Source organism: Haematobia irritans, chromosome 3, assembly GCF_050003625.1.
Source record: "Haematobia irritans isolate KBUSLIRL chromosome 3, ASM5000362v1, whole genome shotgun sequence".
NCBI classification, from domain to species: Eukaryota; Metazoa; Arthropoda; class Insecta; order Diptera; family Muscidae; genus Haematobia; species Haematobia irritans.
In genome coordinates, this window is record NC_134399.1 from 121,603,560 (window position 1) to 121,625,098 (window position 21,539).

The 21,539-nt window shown below is 35.0% G+C and overlaps 1 protein-coding gene across 4 annotated transcripts in view; it reads left to right on the top strand.

Moving 5' to 3' along the window:
* LOC142229571 (uncharacterized) overlaps positions 1 to 21,539 on the top strand; it is a 518,551-nt gene that overhangs the window by 92,314 nt on the left and 404,698 nt on the right. For all 4 annotated transcript variants that reach the window (XM_075300139.1, XM_075300138.1, XM_075300136.1 and 1 more), the window contains one exon: positions 16,459 to 16,515. The gene's annotated coding sequence lies outside the window, so the exon portion shown is untranslated. The remainder of the gene's footprint in view (positions 1 to 16,458; positions 16,516 to 21,539) is intronic.

The window sequence follows — 21,539 nt, forward strand, 5'->3', positions numbered from 1 at the left end:
ATGTTGGTATATATGTTTGCTTGGCAGAGTATTTGCCATCAAATCCATATATTTTCAAATAATCCTAAAGGGTGATACGGTCAATATTAACTTGACGTATTTCTTTCAATTTTGCATTTAAAAAACCTGAACACCCCTCATTTTGAAGGTGTGTCTGTGTAGAATGTTGCTCCTATCTTGATTTTGGAATTCACTCTTAAGTTGTCAAAATGCCGTCCAAGCAAGAAGAGCAGCGTATCAAAATTTTGCTCGCGCATCGCGAAAATCCGATCTACTCGCACGCAAAGATGGCAAAATCGCTAAAAGTTGCCAAATCAATCGTTACAAATGTAATTAAAGTGTTTGGGGAACGTTTGTCGACGGCCAGGAAGTCTGGATCGGGGGGAAATCGAAAACCGGAAGCCGCTGAGACGACAAAGAGAGTTGCCGGTAGTTTCAAGCGAAACCCTAACCTCTCTCTCCGAGATGCCGCAAATAAGCTGGGTGTATCGTCTACAACCGTGCATCGAGCCAAAAAACGAGCCGAACTATCGACTTACAAGAAGGTAGTGACTCCAAATCGCGATGATAAACAAAATACGACGGCCAAAGCGCGATCCCGGAGGCCGTACACGACGATGCTGACGAAGTTTGACTGCGTGGTAATGGACGACGAAACCTACGTCAAAGCCGACTACAAGCAGCTTCCGGGACAGAAGTTTTATACGGCAAAACGAAGGGGAAAGGTAGCAGATACTTTCAAGCACGCAAAACTGTCAAAGTTCGCAAAGAAATATCTGGTTTGGCAAGCCATCTGTACCTGTGGCTTGAAAAGCAGCATTTTCAAAGCTTCCGGGACTATCAACCAATAAATTTACGTGAAAGAGTGTTTGAATAAACGTCTGCTGCCTTTCCTGAAGAAATACGGTTGTTCCGTACTGTTTTGGCCGGATTTGGCATCTTGCCATTACGGTAAAAAGGCCATGGAGTGGTACGCCGCCAACAACGTGCAGGTGGTTCCCAAGGACAAGAACCCTCCCAACACGCCAGAGCTCCGCCCAATTGAGAAATACTGGGTTATTGTCAAGCGGAACCTAAAGAAGACCAAAAAACTGCTAAGGACGAGCAGCAGTTCAAGGCAAACTGGCTTTCTGCGGCGAAGAAGGTGGACAAGATGTCTGTACAAAATCTGATGGCAGGTGTCAAGCGTGAGGCCCGGCAATTCGGATTTGGAAAAGCGAAAGCCTAACTGAATATTTTTCCTGAATTTTATACTAATTGAACTTGAAAAAGAATTTTAATTTGATTTTTTATGTAAACGATTTCACCGATTTACACGCGTTTTCCCTTGACCAAATTTTGACCGTATCACCCTTTATAAACGAAAAATCAAGTAGTCCGATTTGTTTAAAAGAATTCAAATCTTTTCGAATTTGTTTTCAGCACGAAGGATATAGTTGACTAAGTTAACGCAAAATGTTCCTCCAAATACGCTTCGCTTCACCCTTTATATAATATGAAACAAAGTAAACACTTTTTTTTTGCTTATTTTTTAAGATTGTTGTTAAAAAAATAACATCCAATTTTAAAGTCTGTTCATTTGTTCGAATTGGCTGCCTTCCTCACGAATTATGACCTTTAAATAACTGATAAAGCTTTCACACATCCAACGAAAGTGGCTCTATGGCGTTTGGGCCCATTCCCAATGAAGCGCCGTTTTGAGATGATCGACAACATGGTCTATGGCTGAAACGTTTGTCTGCCCATCTTTCCAACATGGTCTATGGCTGAAACGTTTGTCTGCCCAACTTTCCAGAATTTAGCCCACGGTCAATGAATACGAGCGGGACCATCGGCCATTAGGGCTGCCCACACTGTTATCATCGGAGGCTTGAGTGCAGATGGGCAATCGATGATGTACTTTTTCACCTAACCTCTTTGGCAATGGCTTTAGTCCAGGCTCATTTTTCAATATATATATTGTATCCGTTGCCCAGGAGCAAGTTTTCCACTACTGCAACGTGGATTTCCATCAAACCCAGCCTTCCCGTTTTGGATTAATTCTGGTCTTGTTACCATTTTTTCGTCCAGAGAACGAATATGATCACATCCTGTAGCAAAATGTTACGTGCAGATGGTGAATATGTTGCTTTGGTTAGGTATAGGGGCAGCGAGATATTTCAGGTGATACCAAGGTGGTGAATCTTTCTTTTATCACTGAGTGCTGCCCTATTGTATGTTGAGCTCAATGCCAAGGGACCTCCTTTTTATAACAGAGTCCGAACGGCGTTTCCCTCTGCAGTGAAACCAATTAGAGAAGCTTTGAAACACTCAGAAATGTCATAAGCATTACTGAGGTGGAATAATCCACCGCTGGAAAACTTTTTTGGTGTTTGGGTGAAACTGGGTTTAAACCCACGACGCTGTGTATGCAAGGCGGACATGCTAACTTTTGCATGACCACCGTGGTGGTGGTCATGTTTGTCACAACCATATTATTTTCTCAAACATTAGTTATGCGATTTCTATAACCATTTTATGTTTGGCGAGAAAACAACATTTTTGCGCCAAAATGTCCCATGTCCCATTAGAAATGATAGCAACAGAAATTGATTGCAATGCTTATCAATCGCCCTGTACATTTTCAAATCTTTCATTTACACTTGAATTTCAATATTTGTGAACGTTTTCTTTTTTATGCAAAAAAAGTACTTATCAGCCAATTCAGTGGTGGTGGTCATGTTTGTCACAAACATATTATTTTCTCGAACATTAGTTGTGCGATTTCGATAACCATTTTATGTTTGGCGAGAAAACAACATTTTTGCGGCAAAATGTCCCATGTTCCATGATAAATGATAGCAACAGAAGTTGATTGCAATGGTTATCAATCGCCCTCTACATTTTCATATCTTTCGATTACACTTGAAGTTGAATATTTGTCAACGTTTTCTGTTTTATGCAAAAAAATAAAAATACTTATCAGCCAATTCATTTAATTAAATTTTCCAAAAAATTATCTATGGTTTTTATAGCTACTCACCGGATAAAACTCAACAGTATCCCTGACTACAAAATCCCCTGTCCCATGAGGAATTCATGTATGAACACACAACTATGGTGACAAATAATCCGAGTTTATAGCACAAGTGTGATTTGAAAATGTTGAATATTTAAATGCAGTGATAAAACCACAATTAAACACAATCCTCACAGCCAGAAACATATGGACAAACATACAATAAATAAACTATTTATGATATTCCGGATATAAAATCTCTATTAATTGAGGTCAAGAGTGAGGCAAAACAACTGGGCTCCATAGCAAAAAATAAAAGCATTGTTTTTTGCAGAGTAGAAGAAATGAAACCGCAATGATTTTAATTTTTCATAAAACAAATGCGTGTCATAGAATATTAGTGAATACTGCATTGTACGAAAAAAATGTATAAATTATTTTAATCTTTAGTCTAAAATGGAGAATGAAGGTTTCGTATGCATGTAGATATCAGCACGGATGAAAAAGTCTGTTTTTCATATGTTTGGGTGTAAAAATTATATGTTTGGAACTAAAAATTTTTAACACAATATTTTTAAGTGCAAGCATATAATGTTCATAGACTAGCATAACATTTTTGGGACATATATGTTAATATGTTGGAACATATTATGTTTGGCACATAAAATGTTTGTAAATATAATATGCTTAGATGCAAACATATATTAATTTTGAAATAGCTTATAAACATATATGTGTTTAGAAAAGAGAGAGAGAGTACGCTGCAAGTAAAATAATGAAAGTGACCAATTGGAGCCTTAAAAATATATCTACACAAAGAAAATTTCATTAAATTTTTTTACTAGCAGTGTATGCTCTAAGGTGAAACAAAATATGTTTGAACAATACAAACAATATTTTGTTTGGAACAATCCTGAAAATATATATGCTCGAAGCAAAATGTGTTTGGGGTATATGTTACAGAAGCGATTTTTTTTGAGGGTGAGGGTAACTTTGAAATGGGAAAAATTTACCCAGCAAAACTATTGCTTCTAGACCACATAAGTCAAGCTCTTCTCTTTATAAGACATATTTCCCATGTTCCGATATTCGGAATCGCAAATCGCAAGAATTTATTTTTCTTATATCGAGATTTTGAAAGACCCAATCCAATTTTAATTTGAACTTATCATTAAAGAGAATTTTATTACAAAGATTTAAATTTAAAAGTTCCAGGATTAAGAAACTATAGCCAAACGAAACTTTTGCGAGTTGCGATTCCGAAAATCGGAACATGGAGATCCAATCGGAACATGGGAGTACAAATCTCTGAGAAGAAAATGAGTGGCATACACATAGGGAACTAAATTAAAACAATTAAATACGGCCGTAAGTTCGGCCAGGTCGAAGCTTATGTACCCTCCACCATGGATTGCGTAGAAACTTCTACTGAAGACTGTCATCCACAATCGAATTAATTGGGTTGCGGTAACACTTGCCGATGGCAAGGTATCTTAAAACTTCCTAACACCGTAATTTATACCACATAGTCCATACGTGGTATATATTAAATTAAAAAAGGCCGATTAAATACGTATATAATTAAGTTTTAAGATTCTATAGAAATAAAATTTTGACAACATTTTCTATAGAAGTAAAATTTGGAAAATTTTTTCTATAGAAATAAAATTTTGAAAAAATTTTCTATAGAAATAAAATTTTGGCAAAATTTTCTATAGAAATAAAATGTTGACAAAATTTTCTATAGAAATAAAATTTTGACAAAATTTTCTATAGAAATAAAATTTTGACAAAATTTTCTATAAAAATAAAATTTTGACAATTTTTTCTATATAAATAACATTTTGACAATGTTTTCTATAAAAATGCAATTTTGGTAGATTATTTTTGGCTCGAGTGGCAACCATGATTATGAACCGATATGGACCAATTTTTGTGTGATTGGGGATCGGCTATATATAACTATAGACCGATATGGACCAATAACGGCATGGTTATAAGCGGCCTTATACTAACATCATGTTCCAAATTTCAACCGGATCGGATGAATTTAGCTCCTCCAAGAGGCTCCGGAGGACAAATCTGGGGATCGATTTATAGGGGGCTATATATAATTATGGACCGATATGGACCAATCCTTGCATGGTTGTTAGAGACCATATACTAACACCACGTACCAAATTTCAACCGGATCGGATGAATTTTGCTCCTCTAAGAGGCTCCGGAGGTCAAATCTGGGGATCGGCTTATATGGGGGCTATATATAATTATTGGCAATCGCAAGCCGAAGTTTCAAGTCGATAGCTTGTTTCGTTCGGAAGTTAGCGTGATTTCAACAGACTGACGGATGGACGGACGGACGGACATGCTCAGATCGACTCAGAATTTCACTACGATCCAGAATATATATACTTTATGGGGTCTTAGAGCAATATTTCGATGTGTTACAAACGGAATGACAAATTTAATATACCCCCATCCTATGGTGGAGGGTATAAAAAGGCCGATTAAATACGTATATAATTAAGTTTAAAGTTTCTATAGAAATAAAATTTTGACAACATTTTCTATGAAAGTAAAATTTGGAAAAAATTTTCTATAGAAATAAAATTTTGATAAAATTTTCTATAGAAATAAAATTTTGACAAAATTTTCTATACAAATAAAATTTTGACAAATTTTTATAGAAATAAAATTTTTACAAAATTTTCGATAGAAATAAAATTTTGACAAAATTTTCTATAGAAATAAAATTTTGACAAATTTTTCTATATAAATAAAATTTTGACAAAATTTTCTATATAAATAAAATTTTGACAAAATTTTCTATAAAAATAAAATTTTGACAAAATTTTCTATAGAAATAAAATTTTGATAAAATTTTCTATAGAAATAAAATTTTGACAAAATTTTCTATACAAATAAAATTTTGACAAATTTTTTATAGAAATAACATTTTGACAACGTTTTCTATAAAAATGAAATTTTGGTAGATTATTTTTATATACTAACACCATGTACCAAATTTCAGCCCGATCGGATGAAATTTGCTTCTCTTAGAGCAATCGCAAGCCGAATTTGGGGGGTGCGTTTATATGCGGGATATACGTAAAAGTGGACCGATATGGACCAATTTTTGCATGGTTGTTAGAGACCATATACTAACACTATGTTACAAATTTCAGCCGGATCGGATGTAATTTTCTTCTCTTAGAGCAATCGCAAGCCAAATTTGGGGGTCCGTGGGCTATACGTAAAAGTGGACCGATATGGCCCATTTGCAATACCATCCGACCTACATCAATAACAACTATTTGTGCCAAGTTTCAAGTCGATGGCGTGTTTCGTTCGGAAGTTAGCGTGATTTCAACAGACGGACCGACGGACGGACCTGCTCAGATCGAATTTCACCACGACCCAGAATATATATATATATATATATATATATACTTTATGGGGCCTTAGAGCAATATTTCGATGTGTTACAAACGGAATGACAAAGTTAATATACCCCCATCCTATGGTTGAGGGTATAAAAAATATACATATGGAATCACAAATTTCAATTTGTGCCACACATACTACTACATATTTTTTGTGCCACATATGAAAGAACCGTGTGAGCAAGAGTTTTTCGTTTAAATTACATCGAAAAGAGCCTATTTTTTAGTGACACTCATTCGTTTTGGCACTTTATTCATAGGGCTAAACAACTGAACAGTCCTTTTTTTAAGTGCTGAGCCGAAGCATCGGAGTCATTTCGAACACTGGTTTCAAGTCGATGGTTTGCCTCTTTCGAAAATTAGCAGAAAATCAAATTAAATTGTTTTAGGAACTACAAAACACAAAATATTATACACCGCTAAAAGACATTTTTTGTCATCTTTTAGTGAAGTTTATATCATTGAAGATTCCTTTAGATTTTATACAAGTGTATACGGCGTAGTGATGCAGGCATGATTGTATAGTATATATATCTCTCAGCATATTTTAATACACTACCAAAGCCATATTTTACTTTAAAAGAAATGCTTCGATAATATATAAAAAACTTATAAACAAGCCCTTATGAATTTATGAAAATATCTAATTTCATTAATTGTTTACATACGGCTTTTTCTTTCGAAATCCAACCACAAAATTTTTCGTATTTTGAGGAAAATTATTATGTCGGTTTTTAATGGACTATAAATATCACACAAACAATTGGAACGTGTCTTATCACTCTTTTACACCCCAACGAATGCACCATCTGTCCCCAATATGAATGACCGAGAAAGTGCTATGACAAGGGATTATGAATTCCACTTTTGATGACTATTTTGGTGGAGAGCTTACATAAAAAAATAAACAAATGCATTTTCCATTCAATATTTCTTTTTTTTCAGTTTTGAATTCTAAATTCCCTTTTATTGTAGGGTGGAAAAAATAATGTGTTTTTCTTCTATTCACTCTTATCGAAAAGAATTGATCTTAATGATGATTATATTGGACATTTCGTGACAGAAAATTCACACCAACAATATCGTCTGTGTAATGACAGATGTATGGAGTATATAGAGTAAGGGAAGGTCTCATGATACAGAGATTTTTTTTTTTTTTGATTCAATTACGATAATTACTAAACCAATTAATTTTTACATATATTGAATGATTATTCAATTCAATTAATTTACAATATCCAAGCAAAACATGGATGTTGTTTATTTTTAAGTGCATCCTGGAATCATATTCTTTTTGGACAAATCTTCGAAAATAAGCTATTTGGTAGTATTAAGTGAAAATTAAAATTTTGGACAATGTGTAAAATGAATTGTAAACGAATAAAAAAGTAAGAAAAGAAAATTAATCAAGTATAAATATACAGCCGTAAGCTCGGCCAGGCCAAATCTTTTGTACCCTGCACCATGGATTGTGTAAAAGTTCTACTAAAGATTGTCATCCACAATCGAATTACTTGGGTTGGGGTAATACTTGCCATCTTAAAACTTCTTAACATCGTCCTCTAAATTGTAAGTTAGTCCATACGTGGTAAAGGGTGATACGGTCAAAATTTGGTCAAGGGAAAACGCGTGTAAATCGGTAAAATCGTTTATTTAAAAAATCAAATTAAATTTCTTTTTCAAGTTCAATTAGTATAAAATTCAGGAAAAATATTCAGTTAGGCTTTCGCTTTTCCAAATTCGAATTGCCGGGCCTCACGCTTGACACCTGCCATCAGATTTTGTACAGCCACCTTGTCCACCTTCTTCGCCGCAGAAAGCTAGTTTGCCTTGAACTGCTGCTCGTCCTTAGCAGTTTTTTTGGTCTTCTTTAGGTTCCGCTTGACAATAACCCAGTATTTCTCAATTGGGCGAAGCTTTGGCGTGTTGGGAGGGTTCTTGTCCTTGGGAACCACCTGCACGTTGTTGGCGGCGTACCACTCCATGGCCTTTTTACCGTAATGGCAAGATGCCAAATCCGGCCAAAACAGTACAGAACAACCGTGTTTCTTCAGGAAAGGCAGCATACGTTTATTCAAACACTCTTCCAGGTAAATTTCTTGGTTGACAGTCCCGGAAGCTATGAAAATGCTGCTTTTCAAGCCACAGGTACAGATGGCTTGCCAAACCAGATATTTCTTTGCGAACTTTGACAGTTTTATGTGCTTGAAAATATCTGCTAACTTTCCCCTTCCTTTTGCCGTATAAAACTCCTGTCCCGGAAGCTGCTTGTAGTCGGTTTTGACGTAGGTTTCGTCGTCCATTACCACGCAGTCAAACTTCGTCAGCATCGTCGTGTACAGCCTCCTGGATCGCGCTTTGGCCGTCGTATTTTGTTTATCATCGCGATTTGGAGTCACTACCTTCTTGTAAGTCGATAGTCCGGCTCGTTTTTTGGCTCGATGCACGGTTGTAGACGATACACCCAGCTTATTTGCGGCATCTCGGAGAGAGAGGTTAGGGTTTCGCTTGAAACTACCGGCAACTCTCTTTGTCATCTCAGCGGCTTCCGGTTTTCGATTTCCCCCGATCCACACTTCCTGGCTGTCGACAAACGTTCCCCAAACACTTTAATTATATTTGTAACGGTTGATTTGGCAACTTTTAGCGATTTTGCCAGCTTTGCGTGCGAGTAGCTCGGATTTTCGCGATGCGCCAGCAAAATTTTGATACGCTGCTCTTCTTGCTTGGACGGCATTTTGACAACTGAAGAGTGAATTCCAAAATCAAAATAGGAGCAACATTCTACACACACACCTTCAAAATGAGGGGTGTTCAGGTTTTTTAAATGCAAAATTGAAAGAAATACGTCAAGTTTATATTGACCAAATTTTGACCGTATCACCCTTTAGTCCCCATATAAACCGACATCCCGATTTGGGGTTTTGGGCTTGAAATTTCACATCTAGAGGTATTTTAGGACCATAAAGAGGGGTGCCAAAAATAGTGGGTTTCGGTCCATGTTTTGGTATAGCCCACATATAGACCGATCTCCCGATTTTACTTCTTGGGCTTATAGAAACCGTAGTTTTTATCCAATTTGTCTGAAATTGAAAATCTAGAGGTATTGTAGTACCACAAGTACGTGTGCCGAAAATGGCGTGTATTGGTCCATGTTTTTGTATATCCCCCATATAGACCGATCTCCAGAATTTAATTTTTTGAGCTTATAGAAACCATAGTTTTTATCCAATTTGCACAAAATTTTAAATCTAGAATTATGTTACGACCATAAAGAGGTGCGCCAAAAATGGTGAGTACCGGTCAATGTTTTAGTATAGCCCCCATATAGACCGATCTCCCAAGTCATATGTTATCTGTTATATGTTATTCTCCCAAGCAGAGCCGTTCAGCTTGAGAGAATAACATATGACAGATATGTTATTCCCCCCTGAAATTTTAAAGGAAACTATAATGTTTGATTCATGGTGGTGGGTATTTAAGATTCGGCGCGGCCGAACTTACTGCTGTATATACTTGTTATATAGTAGATTAAAGTCAAGTTCGCCTTAGTTCAACAAAATTTTCTTTCATTTAACGATATCCATTTTTAAGCTGAATCACTTAACTATAAGGACATAATGACATCATTTTAAAGTTGATCGTCTTTTGAACAAGGAAAAATGTTTTTTTTTTATCAGAGAAGTGCATCGTTATGTTAAGCAAAATTCGCATTCGTATTTTAAGGACATGAAATCTTTGACCTCACGACAATATTTATTTCAGTGGAACTATGCATTTACTTTAGATTTCGACATCGATAAGGCCCTGCAAAGATTCGTTTTTCTACGATTCCTCCTTCTATTTTTGTTCATTCATTGTATGTGATTGATTCCACTGTGGGACGTAGGATGAGATTTTGGTCTGTTTCAATTATTGTGAGGGTGTCCGGCACACGGCGTGTGGATATACTTACAGGCCCCTAATGCTCTTTCCCACCTTGATCTTAAAGAAAAAACAAACAAGTTTTTTTTCTAACTATTACATAATCTAAATTCTATGGAAATTGTATAAAAATATAGCAAATCATCATGGCTTCCTTTGCTGAATTGAAGCATTCGTAATGCAGCCCAGCTCTCCCAAATCCTTTCTCACCCTTTTCGTATTGCGTTTCCTGTGACTCTGTTTAACTCATAATTCAAGACTTTTCTAATGTCATTGTTGTTCATTTATTTTAAAAGAATTGCACAAAATATAAAATAACTATAAATGTGACCTCCGAAAATAATAATTCACATAAAACTACGATTCATTTTCTTGTAGAGAAAAAAAAATTGTATTTTCCCCCTTCGCAGAACACGTGAAGGGATTCTGGGTGACTTTGCCAAATGAAAAGGACAATGGTTTAGAGAAAGTTTGTGAGTGTTTTTCATTTGGCCTGAAGAAAGAGGACAAATGTTTGCAGCCATTAGTTGACACTTTGGGAGGGAGATATTTTTTTACGTTTTCTCCATTGGTCGTGTAACATTTTGGCTGACCGCTTATGTTCTTGCTTGGAAAGATATTTTGGTCGACCATTTCTGTGTGTGTCTGTTTTTTTTTTAGTGTTCTTGGTGTTGGTATTGCAGTGGATTTATGGCATTGGTCAAATACTTGGAATGACAATTACTTTCAGACGAATAAATCCGTAGACTATTGTAAATAAATAATGTCACACAATATCCATAAGAGATAGTCATGATTTTTTCCCATTTATGAGATATTAATCTTCTTAGCTGGAATTGTTAAACCGTGACTTGTTTTCACAATTTTTCTTTTTTTACAATTGGTTATTTCTTGAAAAAATCGTATTGCATAAGAACAAGTATATACGGCCGTAAGTTCGGCCAGGCCGAAGCTTATGTACCCTCCACCATGGATTGCGTAGAAACTTCTACTGAAGACTGTCATCCACAATCGAATTACTTGGGTTGCGGTAACACTTGCCGATGGCAAGGTATCTTAAAACTTCCCGACACCGTAATATATACCATATAGTCCATACGTGGTATATATTAAACTAAAAAGGCCGATTAAATACGTATATAATTAAGTTTAAAGTTTCTATAGAAATAAAATTTTGACAAAATAAAATTTTGACAACATTTTCTATAGAAATACAATTTTGACAAAATTTTCTATAGAAATAAAATTTGGAAAAAAAAATTTTATAGAAATAAAATTTGGAAAAATTTTTCTATAGAAATTCAATTTTGACAAAATTTTCTATAGAAATAAAATTTTGACAAAATTTTCTATAGAAATAAAATTTTGACAAAATTTTCTATAGAAATAACATTTTGACAATGTTTTCTATAAAAATTAAATTTTGGTAGATTATTTTTGGCTCGAGTGGCAACCATGATTATGAACCGATATGGACCAATTTTTGTGTGATTGGGGATCGGCTATATATAACTATAGACCGACATGGACCAATTATGGCATGGTTATAAGCGGCCTTATACTAACACCATGTTCCAAACTTCAACCGGATCGGATGAATTTAGCTCCTCCAAGAGGCTCCGGAGGACAAATCTGGGGCTATATATAATTATGGACCGATATGGACCAAGTCTTGCATGGTTGTTAGCGACCATATACTAACACCACGTACCAAATTTCAACCGGATCGGATGAATTTTGCTGCTCTAAGAGGCTACGGAGGTCAAATCTGAGGATCGGCTTATATGGGGGCTATATATAATTATTGGCCGATGTGGACCAATTTTTGCATGGTCATTAGAGAACATATACCAACACCATGTACCAAATTTCAGCCGGATCGGATTAAATTTGCTTCTCTTAGAGCAATCGCAAGCCAAATTTGGGGGTCCGTTTATATGGGGGCTGTACGTAAAAGTGGACCGATATGGCCCATTTGCAATATCATCCGACCTACATCAACAACAACTACTTGTGCCAAGTTTCAAGTCGATAGCTTGTTTCGTTCGGAAGTTAGCGTGATTTCAACAGACGGACGGACGGACGGACATGCTCAGATCGACTCAGAATTTCACCACGACCCAGAATATATATACTTTATGGGGCCTTAGAGCAATATTTCGATGTGTTACAAACGGAATGACAAAGCTAATATATACCCCATCCTATGGTGGAGGGTATAAAGATAAGAATAGTGCTGATATTGGCAGTGGACTTTATCAAATTTAATATTTATACATATTTTTATACCCACCACCACACTCAAAAACAGTTTATTTGGGTCCAAAGATTTTGACCTTCCTTTAAGGATTTTGGTATTGATACCGAGCCACAGATGCGTCTGCTTTAAAATAAGGAATTTTTTTGCGACCTATCTGGCTTTAAATCTAGGATCTATAAAATTAAAATTATTATACTTATCTCATTTATCGAATTTTCATTCTATTTTTCCGGTATATTAATAAAGCTATTCACGTACAAACAAATGCCAGTTTAAAAATGCAAATTATGACGGATACTTCGAAATAAAAAATGTTTTCTTAATTCCAAAAAAAGAAAACTTTTAACCAAAGATGCTAAATCCTCAACATAAGTAATAGCCTATTTTTGAAGCGTTTTTACCTTAAATCTAACGATTCAATATTTCAGGCCGATTTCTTTAAATCAAAAATGTGTTTCTTTACTTTAAAGAAAATTTACCTTAGTTTAAAGACATTAAGCTTTAACGAAGGAGTTCAAATTTTCAAAATGTGTGTGTTAATTTAATGAAAAAAATTTTTGAAGCGAAGATTATAAACTTTCTTTTTATTAAAATTTCATTGTCCTTAATAGTGTGTAAATTGCGCATCCTAAAATTGAGGCTGCGTAATCTTTAATATCACGTAAATATTTTTTTATACCCTCCACCATAAGATGGGGGGTATATTAACTTTGTCATTCCGTTTGTAACACATCGAAATATTGCTCTAAGACCCCATAAAGTATATATATTCTGGGTCGTGGTGAAATTCTGAGACGATCTGAGCATGTCCGTCCGTCTGTTGAAATCACACTAACTTTCGAACGAAACAAGCTATCGACTTGAAACTTGGCACAAGTAGTTGTTATTGATGTAGGTCGGATGGTATTGCAAATGGACCATATCGGTCCACTTTTACGTATAGCCCCCATATAAACGGACCCCCAAATTTGGCTTGCAGGCCCTCAAAGAGAAGCAAATTGCATCTGATCCGGCTGAAATTTTGGTACATGGTGTTAGTATATGGTCTCTAACAACCGTGCAGAAATTGGTCCACATCGGTCCATAAATATATATAGCCCCCATATAAACCGATCCCCCGATTTGGCTTTCGGAGCCTCTAAGAGAAGCAAATTTCATCCGATCTGGCTGAAATTTGGTACATTGTGTTAGTATATGGTCTCTAACAACCATGCAAAAATTGGTCCGCATCGGTCCATAATTATATATAGCCCCCATATAAACTGATCCCCAGATTTGGCTTGCGGAGCCTCTAAGAGAAGAAAGTTTCATCCGATCCGGCTGAAATTTGGTACATGGTGTTAGTATATGGTCTCTAACAACCATGCAAAAATTGGTCCACATCGGTCAATAAATATATATAGCCCCCATATAAACCGATCCCCCGATTTGGCTTTCGGAGCCTCTAAGAAAAGCAAACTTCATCCTATCCGGCTGAACATGGTGTTAGTACATGGTCTCTAATGACCATGCAAAAATTGGTCCACATCGGTGCATAATTATATATAGCTCCATATAAACCGATCGCCAGATTTGACCTCCGGATCCCCTTGGAAGACCAAAATTCATCGGATTCGGTTGAAATTTGGTATGTGATGTTAGAATATGGTATCCAACAACCATACATGAATTGGTTCATATCAGTCCATAATTATATATAGCCTCCATATAAACCGATCCCCAGATTTGACCTCCGGTGCCTTGTGGAGAAGCAAAATTCATCCGATGGTACGTGGTGGTAGTATATGATATTTAACAACCATGCCAAAAGTGGTCCATAACAGTCCATAATCATATATAGCCCCCATATAAACCGATCCCAAGATTTGGTTTTGGAGCCTCTTGGAGGAGCAAATTTCATCCGAGTCAGTTGAAATTTGGTATATGGCCGTTAACAACCATGCATAACTAGGTCCATATCGGTCTATAGTTATATATAGCCCTCAGATAAATCGATCCCCAATCACACAAAAATTGGTCCATATCAAGTTCATAATTGTATATAGCCCCCATAAAAGCGACCCCCATATTTCAATTCTGGCTCCCTACGTACCGTGCAAAAGTCCATATCGATTCGTAATTATTTGTAGACTTACATACTTTTTGTCTAATATATACCACGTGAGGACTAAATTGAAAATTTTGTGGTATTTTAGGACCTAAGATTGGTGTGTCGAAAATGGGGTGTATCGGTCCATGTTTTGGTATAAACCCCATATAGACCGATCTCCCGATTTTACTTCTTGGGCGTCAAGAAACTGTATTTACCACCCGATTTGCCTGAAATTGAAAATCTAGAGGTGTTTTGGGACTATAAAGAGGTTTGTCGAAAATGGTTCGTATCGGTCCATGTTTTCGTACAGGCCCCATATAGACCGATCTCCCGATTTTACTTCTTGGGCGTGTAGAAACTGTATTTTCTATCCGATTTGAAATTGAAATCTAGAGGTATTTTAAGTAAGACCACAAATAGGTGTGTCGAAAATGGGGAGTATCGGTTCATGTTTTGCTATAGCCCCCATATAGACCTACCTCCCGGATTTATTTCTTAGGCTGCTAGAATCTGTAGTTTTTATCCACTTTGCCCGAAAATGTAAATATGCTGGTATTTTCAGACCCTCAAAAATTTGTATCGTATTTATTTCTACCGGTCCATTGAGGGTATATCAGGAGCACTGATCATAAAAATTGCTTGAAAATAAGAGTAAAATTTCCAGATTTTACTCCTCGTTATTATTTGAATAATGGCGGTAAAAATCTACGGATTTAAGATTTCAAATCAAGACTTTTTTCATCATTTACACGATATGTTTATGATTTCTCTAAAATTCAAACAAAATTGGTTCTTATAAATCCAGAACCTGATCTAGTCTTCATAGGTAGAATCTTTAAATTTATCTTCAGGAAGTGTACTGTTTGAATTGATCTGCTTGGGAGAATATCTGTCATCAAACCCCCTTAAATCCTCAATATATTATCAAGATACCCGCACAGACGAAGAGTTTTCAAAGGAAACTATTATATTTGATTGATGGTGGTGGGTATTTAAGATTCGGCCCGGCCTAACTTACTACTGTATATACTTGTTTTAAATTTATTTGAAACTGGCCTTTGGTTTGGAATCAATACTATAACATTTTAAAATAAAAATTTACGTCTTTAAATTCAAGCCGAATCTTTTCGGTTATAACAATCTGCAAACACTTAAAGGATATTTAGAAAATTAAAAGAATTTTTATTTGAATTTTTTGCTTGCTTGTAGAATTTCATTATATTCATTTCATATTAGTGACCCTAATAGAATACCTCTACATCTATTTTGTTTCCTAGAATTTATTTTTCAATTGGGGATCCTTCTTTATTTGTATGCTTGTTTTGTAGGACTAGGGAAAAACAGTCTCTGGGGATTTGTTGACCTTTTGACAATTTTTTTTGTCTTTTTGCCTTCTATTTATTTGTCTTCTATGCCCATTGCCTTGGTTGTTTGTTTAAATTTTTATTGTCAATATTCTTAAAGCACTTCTTGTTTTATTTGTTTTTTTTTTCATCCTTAAAAGAGAAGATTGTGTTAATTAGAAATTACACTTAGGTTAGATGTTTGTCACGCAACAAATCATCAAAGATGCACAAAGGGCCATGAACGTTGGGTCATAATCTCGCTTGGCTATTTGTTTTGGCTATCGTGTTTCTTTCTCATTTTTTATTTATTTTCTTCTTTGCTATACTAAGAAATTTTAAGAGGCTATTCAAGTGTTTATTTTTAATTAATTTTTATTTCTTTTCTCTATTTCTAGAAATTCTAAGGAAATCTTCAGCAATTATTTATAGACTAAACGGAAACATTTAAAAAGGTAAGTTGAATGTTAATATTATTTTTATTGACATTGTGTGGTCTTTTTCCCTTTTAATGAGTATCTGCGCTCATTTGGGGAAGTTCAGAAATTTCATTACAAAACAGAATGTTATCTATTAAATTGGGTAATGGAAACATTTTTGAGGGCTGTGATAGCCATGAGATGTCACCTGTGCAAGTGCATTTCTGTATATTAACTTTGTCTGTCATTCCGTTTCCGAGCAATAAAAAAAAGAGTCGCCTAAAAAGTAGTGAAAATGTTCTGTTTACATCCAAGTGGTCCAAAATTGGCACAGAAGTCATAGGACGGATGTTTACCATTACAACAGCCGATGCACTGAAATTGCATCACTTCTTAAGGTGTACTCCGAATTCTGTGTTTTGGATATGAATTAAAAAATATGTGATTGTTTGCCAAATAAATATTTTTTATCATTTCTATGATTTTTAATGCATGCTTGTCTGAAACTTTTGACCTCAAATATTTTGAAAAGTTCGCAATTTTCCTAAAACGTATTTTGCATTTCTTTCGACAAAATTAAAAAAATTTGTAACATTTTACGAACAGAAAAAAATCTTGGGCACAGAGCAATGTTAAAATGTTAAAATTACTCATTAAAAATATGAATAAAGCAAGTTCAATATAAAAAATTGAAGTAAAAAAAAAACTTACTGTATTGTTAAAATAAAGAACGTCTTTAGGATGACATTTTCGGAAGTGATTTTAAAGTTGTGCCTCTAGAACATCTTCCAATTTTTTGCTGGGTTGTAGTGCATCGAAATATTGTACCCAAACTTCGTGAAATGATCATGGTGAGTCGATCTAGCTCAGTCCTGTTTGTTGAAATCACGCTAGCTTTCGAATGAAGCAAGATATGGGCCTGAATCTGAGCAGAACTAGTTTGTAGTTCTGCTCAGATTCAGGATTTGTCTTCCGAACCCTGCTGAAGGAGCAAAATTCATCCGATCCGGTCAAAATTTGGTCCATATCGATTTATAATTATATAAAGGCAATTTTCTTTAAAATCTAGAGGAAAATTAGAAAAAACAAGTAAGGAAAGTCTTAAGTCGGGCGGGGCCGACTATATTATACCCTGCATCACTTTGGAGATCTAAATTTTCGATACCATATCACATCCGTCAAATGTGTTGGGGGCTATATATAAAGGTTTATCCCAAATACATACATTTAAATATCACTCGATCTAGACAGAATTTGACTTCTACAAAATCTATAGACTCAAAATTTAAGTTGGCTAATGCACTAGGGAGGAATACAATGTTAGTAAAAAAATATGGGAAACATTCAAATCTGAAGCAATCTTAAGGAAACTTCGCAAAAGTTAATTTATGATTTATCGCCCGATATATATGTATTAGAAGTTTAGGAAAATTAGAGTCATTTTTACAACTTTTCGACTAAGCAGTGGCGATTTTACAAGGAAAATGTTGGTATTTTGACCATTTTTGTTGAAATCAGAAAAACATATATATGGGAGCTATATCTAAATCTGAACCGATTTCAACCAAATTTGGCACGCATAGCAACAATGCTAATTCTACTCCCTGTGCAAAATTTCAACTAAGGCGGAGCAAAAAATTGGCCTCTGTGGTCATATGAGTGTAAATCGGCCGAAAGCTATATATTGGAGCTATATCTAAATCTGAACCGATTTCAACCAAATTTGGCACGCATAGCTACAATGCTAATTCTACTCCCAGTGGAAAATTTCAACTAAATCGGAGCAAAAAATTGGCCTCTGTGGTCATATGAGTGTAAATCGGCCGAAAGCTATATATTGGAGCTATATCTAAATCTGAACCGATTTCAACCAAATTTGGCACGCATAGCTACAATGCTAATTCTACTCCCTGTGTACAATTTCAACCCAATTGGGGTAAAACTCTGGATTCTGGGATCGTATTAGTCCATATCGGGCGAAAGATATATATGGGAGCTATATCTAAATCTGAACCGACTTCAATAAAATTTGGCACACTTGACTATAGTACTAATTGTTCTTCTTGTGCAAAATTTTAAGCAAATTTGGAAAAAACTCTGGCTTCTGGGGCCATATAAGTCCTTATCGGGCGAAATATATATATATGGGAGCTATATCTAAATCTTAACCGATTTCTTCCAAAATCAATAGGGATCTATTCTGAGCCAAAACAGATACTTGTGCCAAATTTGAAGTCGATTGGACTAAAACTGCGACCTAGACTTTGATTACAAAAATGTGTTCACGGACAGACTGACATAGCTATATCGATCCCGCCCTGGGCATTTTTGCAAAAGACACCCTGTGTCTATCTCGTGTCCTTCTGGGTGTTGCAAACATATGCACTAACTTTTAATACCCTGTTCCACAGTGTGGCGCAGGGTATAAAAACATATTAAATTTATAAAAAAAGGATGAAACATTTATTTGAATTGGCCAATCTTGTAAATGTTGACCGCGACTATGTCTCAAATGGTCTATCCGCTTAGTCAAATTTTGACCTACTTTTGCGAACATTTCGGCCGGAATCTCACGAATGAGAGCTTCAATGTTGTCTTCCAATACGTCAATTGAATAGACATGAGCTTTAACATAGCCCAACAAAAAGTACTCTAAGGCGTTAAATCGCACGATTTAGACAGAAAGTGAAATAAAATGTTCACCGAACTCGTCTCCCAATAACACCATTTTTATGCGCTCTGTATGGTATGTAGCACCACACAGCGGTCTCAAATCGCTTTTTTTGGAAATAATTCTGCAACTTTTCAACGGATACACATATCAACGTAATTTTCTTTGTGTGAAAGCTGAGGTGTTTTTCTCCAAGCTTACATGTTTGCGGGTCCCCAATGGGTCCCACCTGTAGGCCTTGCTAGTTGATTATTTGCTGGATAGAACTTGTAAAATCCTATAATAAAGATCGCCTATGTCTTGTAGTTCCATTGTAGAAAACACAATTTTTTATACGAATTTTGACATTTTTCGTCATTTTTATTTTTTACATTACATAAGAAAAAAGTCCGCTCCTTAATAAAAATCGCCAAAACATTTGCATTAAACCTCACCAACAAAAAATTGTTTGTACTGTGCTGAAATACTGTGTTTCACCCCAAGCATACTTTTTATTAAGCCCAAATAGTTAATTCCGTTCTTCATTAAAAAAAAAAAAAATAATCCGATATGATTCTCTCACTGGGTTATATTCTTTCTACCTCCGTCATCATCTTTACCATTGTTCTCTATTCTCTCTGGCTTTTTTTTCTTTTTCTAATGAAATGAAAACGTTCATATGAAATGTTCATAATGAAAATGTTTATATGAAATTTCTAAATTAATATATGTTTGCATCCACACACAATATATTAAAAAAATGAGATTTTCCAAACATAATATATTCTAGCACTTCAACATATATGCCATAAATATATTATACTAGATTATGACCATTATATGTTTGCACCACTATCAATGGATGTAGCAGAATTGGCTGCATTAATAGTGCTATTCATAAAATATCTTCATTCGAACTTTCAAAAAAGATTGAGTTCTGCTTAAATGAGGTTATTTGCAACATCCCAAAAAGAAATACTTGCCTCATATTCTACATTGAACAACATTTAGAACATTCATACATTCACAAATGTTGCATTTCTAAATTATTTACATTAGCCATTCGAAGAGAAAGGCATCCTAGAGAAAGTCAGTATATGATAATTGTACATCTATTTAATCAACATTAGTACGACCAGCATTTGCCCTCTGCTACGACTCATGGTCTAAATTATGAGCACTTCATTCTATTCTTCAGCAATACTCGGGTGATTGGTGTCAAGTGTGGCAAATAATTAAATATGTGTGCCAGCAGGGCCATTGTGTAAGCTCTTACACATTTACTATTGCATGAAAATCAAGGAAGTATAATATTCTCCACTCTCTCCCACAACCTCACACACTGTCATACACAATTTAGTTTTCCTCAATTACCATACTCAAACTGATAATGCGGGTTCGACATCACTCCTGCTGTGTTTCATATTGATTGCATCAACTCATTGTTGTTGTTGTTTCTATGTAGTAGAAGAGCTATGGATGCCTGTTACTGAGGGGGGAATTAATACGGGAAAAATCGTAAATTCACATTAGCACTAGCAGCTTTGCACATAGTACGAATTCATGTCAATGTGTGATATGGGTAAATGAATGTAATTTACTCACATTCGCCTCTTCTATAAGACAAAGAGACGACTAGTTGTACGAAGAAATATAATGATAGTGAGCAATGGAAAATGTTTCGATATAACAATTTTCACAGCTCTTGGATCTAAAAAACCTCCATATTTAACATTTAAGCCAATTGGATAAAAATTGCGACATCGATGCCGTCAAGAAGTGAAATCGGGAGAACGATCTATATGAGAGCTCTAAATTTGGCTTAAAAATATATATCTATCCATATGAGGGTTATATCAAACCATATATACCAAATTTGGCACAGCTCTTTAAATTTTAAATCGGATGAAAATTGCGGCTCCCATACACGGTTGCAACAGTTGGTAAAGTCCTACCAAATATGGTACATTTTTTACTATATGGTAGAATTCTTGATATTTTGGTAGATTTTGAAATTTATTCCTCCCCAACAATTTATAAAGTTGTTTATAGAAATAAAATATTGACAAAATTTTTTAAAAAAATAAAATATTGACAAAATTTTTTAAAGAAATACAATTTTGACAAAATTTTCTAAAGAAATAACATTTTGAAAAAATGTTCTATAGAAATAAAATTTTGAAAACATTTTCTATAGAAATAAAATATTGACAAATTTTCCTATAGAAACAAAATGTTGACAAAATTTTCTATAGAAATAAAATATTGACAAAATTTTCTATAGAAATAAAATTTTGACAAAATTTTCTATGAAAATAAAATTTTGACAAAATTTTCTATAAAGATTAAATTTTGACAGAATTTTCTATAGAAATAAAATTTTGACAAAATTTTTTATAGAACTAAAATT